We start from the raw sequence: 12,521 nt of genomic DNA, 5'->3' as shown, positions 1-12,521 counted from the left end.
TTATTTGGGTTTTGAGGTTTCAACTTTAGGAGCCGTACATGTCATTGGCTTGTGTGGGGTTGTTTCGAAATGACATGAATACCCTCATTGACCATTTTCATTTGCTTCAGGGATCTGGTCTTGGTTTGTCAATTTGTGGAGGGTATAATCGGGAGTGACGTCCGTAGTAATATTCTTTGTTGGTTTGTGATTCCTCTGACGGGGGAGAGGGAGAGGGAATGAAGAGAGAAACAAACGTCACAGTTGGCAGCGCCATGGTGCACCCACTACGCTCTGGCGACTTTGACCAATTTGGTTGAGTTAATTTAACCATGGTTGAGTTAATTTAACTTGTGGTTAAAATGTGTGGCTGGTGTGGAGAGAGATTTTCAAATTTCGCCACCTCGTCCTCTGAGAATAAACGTTATTATTAACGCACCACAAATGTGAATCTACATCGAATTGTTATCGTATTATTTGACTACACTAAAGGAATCGAATCTTTCAACATAACCTTATCCTAATTCTCAACTTCCCTCACCACTTGGGCTAATCTCAAGGGATTTTATCAAATTGAATAAACACAACCTTAGGGGTCATAGGCCAACCCTACCCAAAATTTTAGGAATTAGGGTCAGGCGGGACCAGGCTTAGTCAAAATTAACAAAATTTAGAGTTGAGTCAAAGCTTAAGAGCAACTCCAATAACTTCTCTATAATTTTTATATTATAGGAAAACAAAAGTTAAAACTTTTCATAATTTTTCTTCTCCCACTTCAATAGATTCTCTATTTTACAGCAATCTATAAAATCTCTATAATTCTTCCTTAAAATTTTAGAGGTTGTTGTAAATTTAGGGCATTTTGTTTTCTCTTTCATTACTATCCATTTAGTGGGAATAGTTATAGGAAATCTATTAGAGCAAAAGAGACTTATTTTTCCCTAAAATAAAGAAAAATAAAAAAATGGGAAAGTTGTTGGAGTTGCTCTAAATATGTTAACCATTACCTGCCCATTACGACCGAACTGAAAAAGCTGGGCCGGGCCAACCTTCCAAATAGGGCCAAAAAGGTCTCACTTTGTTTAACAAAAAGAAATACATTATTTTTACTTTTATGTCAAAATAGGGCTCAATGGTTATATAGGTAATCCAAAACTCATATTTTTTTTAATACGATTTAATATATATATATATATATGGAATTAACTTAATAACATTTATAAATATTTAGTTAATTCGGTTATATTCAATTAATTATCTCTCCAAATCTTCCATAATTAATTGTTGTTTAACAAATAAAATAAAAATTAATGAAAATAAAGCTTACGAAATTGGCCTCTTTGTAACCAAAAGAAACTTACGAAATCAATTACAAAGAAAGACATAAGTTGTATGTTATATAAAAAAAACATTATTTAAAAAATAGAAAATTATTACACCTCGATTGGGTGAGCTTAAAGGGTCGTGCTGGGCTTCGCCTTAATAGGCTCAAAACGGTTGGGCTTCATTTCAGGCTCGGCCCTACCCAAGGGCTGGCTTGGCTACAGCCCAGGGCTCAAGTGAGAGGTGGGGGGGCGGGAGGGGGGCATAAATTTTTTTTTATATAAGGTTTTATATATATATATATAGGTAGGGAGGGTAGGGTAAGGGGATTAAATTACCATCCCCATACCCGGCTTCATTCTCCATCTCCTTACCCTCCCCAATCCCTATAATAAGATACTGAGGATTCCCCGTCCCTGTCCTCATTGGGATTAGGTCCCCATACCCGCCCCAATCCCCGTTAACAATATTACTAATTTATTATATAAAAATTTATACAAATAATTATGGATTGTAAAATATGAATTTAAAATCGCACATCAAAATTAAATAAATTTCTTATTTCAATCAAGGAAAATTAACATGTTGATACAGATCTTTTATTAAAACAATCTTCCTTTTTTTTAAACATATTTATTAACAAAATTTAAATATTAACAAAAAGATGAAATTTACATAAATATTTATTTATAAATAATATCAAATATATATATATATAATAAATAAAAAATATATATGTTTCAGATAATTCTTATTGGATGGGTATGAGAATGGAGATCAACGTACCATCCCCGCCCCGTACCCGATTTCAGAATTCGAATACTGAGGATCCCCATCCCCGTTACCCAAGTGAGAGGTGGGGGAGCGGGGGGCACAAAAAATTTTTTATATAAGGTTATATATATAGGTAGGGAGGGTAGGGTAAGGGGATTAAATTACCATCCTCATACCCGGCTTCATTCTCCATCCCCTTACCCTCCCCAATCCCTGTAATAAGATACTGAGGATTCCCCGTCCCTGTCCTCATTGGGGATTAGGTCCCCGTACCCGCCCCAATCCCCGTTAACAATATTATTAATTTATTATATAAAAATTTATACAAATAATTATGGATTATAAAATATGAAGTTAAAATTGAACATCAAAATTAAATAAATTTCTTATTTCAATCAAAGAAAATTAACGTGTTGATACAGATCTTTTATTAAAACAATCTTCCTTTTTTAAAACATATTTATTAACAGAATTTAAATATTAACAAAAAGATGAAATTTACATAAATATTTATTTATAAATAATATCAAATATATATATATAATAAATAAAAAATATATATTTCAGATAATTCTTATTGGGTGGGTATGGGGATGGAGATCAAAGTACCATCCCTGCCCCGTACCCGATTTCAGAATTTGAATACTGGGGATCCCCATCCCCGTTACCCAATTTTCCCCTAATTTCTCTCCATTAGGGTCGAATATCCTATGGGTACCCTACCCGATGAGGATTTTTGTCATCCCTATATATAGGGCTCCTCCACTAAGGGATCTTTTTTTTTTTTTTTTTTAGGGATAGAGCATTAAACCAACTTTTCGATCACATTTTGGCATCTCAACCGTTCAGCTTTTAGGTTATAATGTGTAGATCATTTCTGCAAATTTTCAGCCAAATCAGTGATCGTTAAGGTATTAAACTAGATTAAATCAACGGACGAACCAAATCTGTCAAACTTGAACTGTTCATACTTATAATCTTAGATCGCCATTTTGAATGCCTTAACGATAATCAATTTGGCTGAAAATTTGCATAAGTGATCTACACATTAGGACATAAAAACTGAACGGTTGAGATGCAAAAATATGATCGAAAAGTCGGTCTAATGCCCTATCCCTCGAAAAGACAAAAAAAAAAAGGATCTCTTAGTGGAAGAGCCCTATATATATATATATATATATATATATATATATATATGTTAAAGGAAAAACACGTTATGTGTCTTCGTCAAAGTGATTGACGGAGAGGAAATCAAGCAATCAGTGATTACCATCAATCAGCACAATTATAGATCAATCAGCATTCAATGTATTTAATGTAATTAATATTTCCGTTGTAACTCTATCCTAATATAAAGAGACTATGAAATGAAATAAGTAGACCAATTCCAATTTCAATGTACTTTAACACGTTATCAGCACGCGCAGAGCCAATAGCCAAGAAAAAAAACTGTAGTTTTCTAGTTTCTTTCCGTCGAAAAAAAAATCAAAACCCTAAGAAGAAATTTTTTCTTCTTTTCTGCCGCAATTCTCAAAAAAAAAAAAAAAAAGCGGCAGCAACCTAGCCCATCTCGATCCCGCAGCAGCTTACCCTCAACCGGCCAGCTTCAGCCTTGCCCAGCGCTGCACTCCTTCCCCGACCACCAGATCGGCCCCGCCCCGTCCAGCCTCCATCTCCATCGAATTGCTAAGGGCACCCAACTCATCCAAGGCCCACTGCCCCCCTCCCCTCCCCCGGTCCAACTGCTTGCAGCCCAGATCGAATTCATCGTCTGTTCCCGGCATCGCCACCTCCGCCTTGCACCAGAATCATCTGCAGCAGCCTGCAAGGGCCTCCTCTGCACACAAGCAGCCTGCGCAGATCCCGCTTGCAGCCCGCAGCCCCGTGACCTGCATCAGCAGCCCACCAATCGAAGCCGCCGACCGATCCCAGCTAACCAGGCCGCTAGCTGCGCAACACAGTCCCATCCAGACCGGCCTCCATCTCGATTCGGCGGCCTTCCCACTCGATCCCACAGCCGGCCACATCCTTCGTTAGCTCACCACCTGCAACTCAGAAAACCAGAAAAGAAGAACAGGCGGAGAAAGAAGAAGTGAAGACGAGCAGAAGGAGGAAGAAGACGTGAAGAAGAGGAAGGAAAAAGAAAAAAAAACCCGGCCCAAAGAAAAGGGACCCGGTCAAAAAAAAAAAAAACTTGCAGGCCCAGAAAAGAAAAATTGTGCGGCCCAGAGAAAAGAAAAAAAAAACAGGCCCTGCAGCCCAACAAATCAGCAGGCCCAGCAGAACTCGGAAAAAAAAAAAAAAAAAAAAAAAAAAAAAAAAAACATCGCTACGCACGTCTGCATCAACACGCGCGTGCGTTAGGATTGTTTTTCTCGAAACCAATTATGTTCTCTTTTATTTTCATACTATGGTATATTTAATTATTTATAATTAGAATTTTTTTATATTTTTGAGCATGCTTTTTATTGCTTGTTATATATGTGATATATATTCGTGGAATCTAAAGCATGTGAATTTTATTTATATTTTCTATTTTTAAGCATGCTTTATACCTTATTGTTTATACCTTTATTATATTTTGTTATTAAGCATGTTTAATTAGATAATTTTGATCATTTTAAGCATGGCTTGTTATTTATGTTTTATATAATTACCTTTAAGCATGATTATATATTTCATTGTTTATGGTTTATTTATGAAATTTTGAGCATGTTTTTATTTTATTTATCCTTATATACATTATTCCTAAGCATGCCTTAATATTATGCTATCGATTGTATTTTATTTTATGCATGATATATTATTGTTATTATTATATGTAACATATATTTTGGTATACATTTGTGAAATTTGAGCATGCCATGTAATTTATTTTAATATATGATATGTTTTTATTATTTGTTACGTGCTATGATTATTACTTGTTTAGAATGCTATACAAAAAGAATTGTGTTTTGCCATGATAATGAAAGTTCATGCGCATTATAAATACACACTTACTGTGATAAAGTATTGTCACATAGCATCGAAAAAAATGTGACCATTACGAATCTTGGTCTTGAAATCTAATTCATATTTTTGGAAAATAATTCACGTGGATGTCTTTATGACTGCGTAATTTATATCTTCCCTCTTGTTTTATGTAGATGGCTGATCCAACTCAACCTGAGTTTGACATTTTGGACTCAGAAGGACTTGACTACCATCGTTGGGTTTCTGATATGGAAACTGCCTTTTTGGCAAAAGACTACACTGCCACCATTACTGACCCCAAAGATGATGAACTATCTAATAAGGTGAAAGCAGATGCCTTAATGTTTCTGAGGCAACATATTGATCCTAGCCTACGCTGGGAGTACCTTCAGTTGAAGACACCCAAAGCACTGTGGGATGCCCTTAAAGGACGTTTTGGGAACATTCATGATACTTTGCTCCTAGGACTGGCTGTTCAGTGGAATGGAATCCGCTTGCTTGACTATAAAAAGGTTAATGACTTCAACAAGGACATGTTGCGCCTAAAGGCACGTCTCAATTTTTGTGGAAGGGAAATCACAGAAGATGATATGATCTACAAGACTCTTACCACCTTTCCTAATTCAGCTTTTATACTAGTGAACCAGTATCAGTTGGAGTATGACAACAAAAGAATCACAACCTTCAATAAGTTGATAAGCCTACTGCAAGTGGCTGAGAGACAAAATGAGATTCTCTTGAATAACAATGCCAGGCCCACTGGGACAAAGAAAATTCCCGAGGCTCATTATGGAAAAATGAAAGGTGGAAATAACTCCAATGCAAGGGGGTTTAGACATGCTGATCCCTACCCACGTGGCAACAATGCACCACGTGGAAAGGGATACGGGGATCGTGGAAACAAGATGCCAAAGGAAAGAGTTGACAATGAACCATGCTATAGGTGTGGATTCATTGGGCATTGGTACAAGAACTGCTAAGCAAATAACAGAGTAGCAGCCAATTACAAGAGGTATAGAGAGTCTAAAGAACAAGAGACTCACTATATGGAAGAAGAAGGTCATGACCTAGACGTCAACCTTACAATTGCAGACTTCAATGGCAAAGAAGAACTTGCTAAGTCAATGGATGCTCTCAATCTTGACTGATCTGTTTTTATTTTTCAAAGACAGTTGTGAAGGCATAATGCGTCATTTTTAATTAGACTATTGTTTGGTCTTAAAGTTTATTTTCAATCATGGATTGATGAATAAGATTTCTGAACAAGATCTTGATTTGATTATCGTTGGCTTATTAATAAATTTTGAATTTTATTCTGAAGTACTGAATTTATTCAAATTTATTTACTGTACACATATTTACATGGTTCGACATAGCACTATAAAGATGTAAAGCAATACATCTAGAGAAAAATTATTAGAATGAAAAAAATATCATTCTACGCAAATAGAAATACTCTAAAGAATAAGAGTTATATTTTCTAAATACCTCCCATTTATTTGTAGGAATGAATGGAGGAAAACTTGAGTGCTTAGATGATAGTGGGACTACCCACACAATATTAAGAAATATGCAATTATTCATTGAACTAATAGCCTATAATTCCTCTGTGACTACGATGATTGGATTATCACAACTAATAAAAGGGCGAGGAACTGCCAAAAAATTTTGCTCCCTAATGGCACAACATTTAAAGTCACAGACGCTCTATATGCACCAAGAGCTAATCGAACCTTGTTAATGTTTCAAAGCAATTTGTGCCAACGGTTATCATGTAAAAACACACCGTGAGAATGGAACTGAATACCTTGATATTACATCTAATGACTGTGGAAGGAAACACATCTTAGAGAAACTTATGAGTCAATCTAGTGGACTGTACCTCACTACGATTCAGATCATTGAATCCTATACTGTCACCAACAATGAAATGTGGGACACTGACTCATACAGGCTTTTGCATGATCGCCTATGGCACCGAGGTCGTGACATGATAATCCGTATTTTTCAAGAACTCACACGGACATCCCTTCTTTCGAGTGAAAAATGGGAGAAAAATCCGCCACACTGCAAGGTGTCGGTTCTAGTATTGCTCAAATGCAGTCATTGCCTTCTGAAGTACCAGAAGCACTACCTCCCTCCCATTATGCCTCATTGACTATTTCAAAGGCACATCACTCGTTTTGCAAAGCCTGCTCTTTAGCAAAAACAGGACTGAGACCTTCCTATGCTAAATATACAAAACAAAACATTCCATTCTTACAAAGGATACAAAGAGATGTCTGTGGACCTATCCATCCAAAATGCAGACCATTCAAGCACTTTATGGTTCTGGTGGATGCTTCGACAATCTAGTCACATGTCGTTTTATTGTTCACAAGAAATGCTGCAAAACTCCTAGCACAGATTATACGCTTAAGGGCTCACCACCCTGATCACCCTATCAAGTCTATAAGGCTTGATAATGCTGGAGAGTTTACATCAAAAGCATTTGATGATTATTGCATGTCTATTAGGATCGATGTAGAGCATCCTGTACCCCATGTGCATACACAAAATAGTCTCGCAGAAGCCACCATCAAAAGGCTACAGATGGTGGCTAGGGCATTGGTTATGCGTACTAACCTGCCTATATCTACCTGGGGTTATGCAATATTGCACGCAGCTTTACTTATTCGTTTCAGACCCACTGCTAGCCAACCATTTTCTGCGTACCAGTTGGTAACTGGATATGAGCCTGACATTTCACACTTACGTATATTTGGTTGAGCAGTATATGTGCCTATTACGCCCTCACAGCTCACCAAAATGGGCCCTCAGAGACAATTAAGTATTTATGTTGGATACGAATCCCCAACAATTATCCGCTATTTGGAAACCTTGCCAGGCAATCTCTTTACCGCTAAATTTGCGGACTGTCACTTTGATGAGACAGTCTTCCCGTCGTTAGGGGGAGATAGAAAAAAGGATTTTCCAAGGGAACGACAGGAACTGTCGTGGTTTGTTCCCACTCTGTCTCATTTTGATCCCCGCACTTCACAAAGTGAAAGTGAAGTGAAAAGAATAATCGATCTTCAGAACGTAGCAGATTCGATGCCTGATGCGTTTACTGATATAGTAAAAGTGACGAGATCATATATACCAGCTGCAAATGTGCCTGCAAGGTTAGAATTTCCCAACAAGGGGCACGGTGCAGCAGATAGAGGCACTGCAACCGCACTTAGTGGAGGTGTGGTTGAGGCCGTGGCTCCCCAAGGAAGAGGGGGAGGTCACTTGGTTTGATTGACACTCACCTAAGGAAGAAGAGGGTGAGTAAGGCACAAACCAATCATCAATGTATAGAATACCTCTCATGAGATTGTCTCTGATTATAGTTATGTCCATGAATCAATACTGGAGGACGCTCTGATGTTTAAAATGATTCCAAAGAACAAAGAAATCTCAGAGGATTATGAGAGTGCGTATGAGTTGATAGAAAGATCTTCCATACACATTGATGATATATATACTGTTGCTCAAGGAACCATAGAGCACGATGATATCGAACCACGCTCTGTTGCAAAATGTCAACAAAGAGCATATTGGCCTAAATGGAAAGAAACAATCCAGGCAGAATTAGATTCTTTGACAAAGAGACAGGTATTTGGTCTGGTAGTGCTAACCTCACCAAGTGTAAAGCCTGTAGGACATAAATGAGTCTTTGTCAGAAAGCGTAATGAGAAGAATGAAGTCCTGAGGTAAAGCCTCGCCTTGTGGCGCAAGGTTTCTCACAACGCCCTGGAATTGACTACGAGGAGACATACTCTCCCGTAATGGACGTTATAACGTTCCGCTACTTAGTTAGCTTAGTAATTTCCGAAGGACTGGAAATGCAGCTCATGGATGTGGTTAATGCATATCTCTATGGGGATCTAGATTCAGATATATATATGAAAAGTGCCTGATGGCCTTGCATTACCCAAGTCAAGTGACTCTAAACCACAGAGTGCGTTTGCAATTAAGTTGAAACTTTACGGATTGAAACAATCCGGGCGGATGTGGTATACCCGTCTAAGTGACTATTTGATTGGAAAGGGATATAAGAACGATGAAGTATGCCCCTGCGTATTCATAAAGAAAACAAGTTCCGGATTTGCAATTGTAGCAGTATATGTCGATGATATGAACATAATAGGTACTCTTGATGAAATAAGAGAAACCGCGAGCTACTTGAAATCCGAATTTGAGATGAAGGATCTTGGGAAAACTCGATTCTCTCTAGGCCTTGAACTAGAACACCAAGTTTGTGGAATACTAATCCACCAGTCTGCATATGTCCAAAAGTCAGGCGATATAACATGGACAAAGCGCATCCTGCTAGCACTCCCATGATCGGTCGAAGCTTGGATGCAAGGAAAGATCCATTTCGTCCAAAGGAAGATGACGAAGAGATGTTGGGAGATGAAATTCCCTATCTAAGTGCAACAGGCGCATTATTATACCTAGCCTAATGTACTCGACCAGACATTGCATTCTCAGTGAACTTGTTAGCTAGATTTAGCTCAGCGCCAACGCAGCGTCACTGGAATGGTATCAAGAACATTTTCGATACCTAAAAGGAACCATTGACTTGGGACTGTTCTTTCCCTACAGAGAGACAAGAGGGACTGCAGATGGAACTGCAATCCCTAAAGGAGATGTTGATGGCGAAAGCGCCACTCACTACACCAAAACGCCAAATAACGTTTTGGTTGGTTTTGCTGATACTGGGTACCTCTCTGACCCACATAAAGATCATTTCCAAACTGGTTATGTATTTACCATTGGGAACATGGCCATATCTTGGAGATCAACCAAGCAAACTCTTGTGGCTACCTCCTCGAATCACATAAAGATCATTGCTCTACATGAGGTTGTTCGTGAGTGTGTATGATTAAGAGCTATCATCACACATATTCGAGGGACTAGTGGTTTGAGTTCTACCACTAAAGAGCCTACTTGCATTTATGAAGATAATGCAGCTTGCATCAAACAGATGAAGCTAGGATATATCAAGGGTAATAATACAAAACACATATCGCCAAAGTTTTCCTACAATCAGCAACAACAGACCCTCCTCAAGATTCAAGTGAATCAAGTAAGGTATGAGGAGAATGTGGCAGATTTGTTCACCAAATCACTGCCAAAGGCCACATTTGAGAAACATGTGAAAAGCATAGGAATGCGAAGACTTCCAAGCACCCTTGATTAATGATCAGGGGGAGGTGTAGACGTCAGGGGGAGTCTAACACACACATGTCATACTCAAATGTAAAAGGTGCGTTGTGCTCTTTTCTTTCGACCAAGGTGTACTTTTTGTCCCACAAGGTTTTTATTGTTACTTGGCAAGGTTTTTAGTGAGGCAACAACTCATGCACCATTTCACCTTTGACTTGGCACAAGGGGGAGTGTTAAAGGAAAAACACATTATGTGCCTTCGTCAAAGTGATTGACGGAGAGGGAATCAAGCAATCAGTGATTACCATCAATCAGCACAATTATAGATCAATCAGCATTCAATATATTTAATGTAATTAATATTTCCGTTGTAACTCTATCCCTATATAAAGGGACTATGAAATGAAATGAGTAGACCAATTCCAATCTCAATTTACTTTAACAATATATATATAGATATATATATATATATATATATAAAGTTATTATATATATAGTATATGTTGACAGTAAATGAAAAAAAATTGATTTGTTCCCGTCTTCTCTTCTTTGAGAGTGGTATACACACAATTATAGTTAACGAATTTCAAGAGTCTCTTAACTCTCTCTCCAAAACTTTAAAAACAAACAAATTTTAAATTTTGGGGTTTCAATGGTTATTTAATCAAGCAATTTATTTTCATCATCTGTCACCCAGCTCATCTCAATCTTTCTCTCCTGTATTTTTCTCTTCTTCTATAGTGATCAGACACAATTTTTGGCATTCTATCGATGTAGTGTGGTAGAGATCAAAATAGGTATAGTTGAATTGGGTGTTCTTTATTTTTTTTTTCCCGACGGTGGGTGTTCTTCAATTTTTCAATTCGTTGAAATTTTGGATATCAGAAGTTCTTTTACTGGCATTTTGTGATATTTGTTGATTATTCTAACAATTATTGTAATTTTTAGGGCTGTAATCTTAAAATCTCAGTTGTACCGTCACCGTTGGTGTTCAATTTGTAGCTTTCAACATCCTTAATTACAAGTTTGATCTATATTGAACAATAGAATACTTTTCTCTTCCCCCTACAATGGAAGAGTTTTTTTTTTTTCCTGTTCTTTTTCTCTTTCTCTACAAACATACGTAGCAGCTTTAGATGCATCAATTGGAAGCGAAAAGTTGCAAGTTGTTCTGTTGATGCATACGTCTTTACAATTATTGCATCGCAATCTTGGTTTATTGTTTTATGCTCGAATGTTTATCGTTTAAAGTTTTACTGTTTCACATGTGAAACAAAAATTACATGTCTATTTATGAGTAGTTGGACACTAAATTTTATTTTCGCCCGGGGCATCAAAAACCTCAGGACCGGCTCTGCTTCATTTGCATGGCTCATACCCTACCCTATGAGAAATGGTCGAGCCGGCCCATCCAAATGTAAGGGTTGGGTTGGGCTTTAGCCCTGCAGGCCGGGTGGGCTTAGGACGGGCTTAGGGACCAAGGGCCAAATGATGACCCCTACACAGCCCAAACTATTATTAACACACTTTTTTGCATTTTTGTTAATTTCTTTTATTATATATATTAGCTATAAGAAAAATTCTAGAGGAACACACCTCTAAGCCTGCGCATCTTCACGACATTGGTGTTCCCTGTCAGACAACACTCCTACTCCTACAATAGGTCTCTATATAGTTGGTTTGTAGTGGTTGCAGCCGGACGACCTATTGGAAAAAATGGCCCTTTGACTTGGATCGTAGAAGTTATCACAGTGATTAGCAAAAGGTGTTTGGGCTGGCGGTGTGGATTGGATTCGGCAACTGTCGAAAATGGAGAGGCGTCGGATTAGGTCAGATGTGAGATTGATTGTAATATCCCATAAATTCGTTATTATTTTTTGAGGATTTTTCAGAATTTATTCAATGATTGTTGGGATGATTTCGTGGTTCGGGAATGCCAAGTTTCGTAGACCACCGAGGCTGAAAGACCATTGACTGCCGCATTCTCACTCAATTGACAAGCTAAAAACAAGCGCGCAATTTAACCCTGCAAAATGTAGTTGTCAGTATAGAATAAGTAGGGATCGTTCAAGCCGGGGATTGAGGGTACACCTGTAATTGCATAAACAAATAAAGAATTAATACAAGTATAAAGTATTATTTACAAAAATAAAACAAAGAATAGAAATATTTACAAGTTAATGTAAGAACGGTTGGGATTTTTAAATAAAAAATTAAAAGAAACAAAAATAAAAATGTAAAATACATATACAAGGGGTGAAACGCAAGAAACA

The sequence above is a fragment of the Rosa chinensis genome, chromosome 1 (genome assembly GCF_002994745.2).
Source record: "Rosa chinensis cultivar Old Blush chromosome 1, RchiOBHm-V2, whole genome shotgun sequence".
Taxonomy (NCBI): Eukaryota; Viridiplantae; Streptophyta; class Magnoliopsida; order Rosales; family Rosaceae; genus Rosa; species Rosa chinensis.
Note: the sequence above shows the minus strand (reverse complement) of the source record.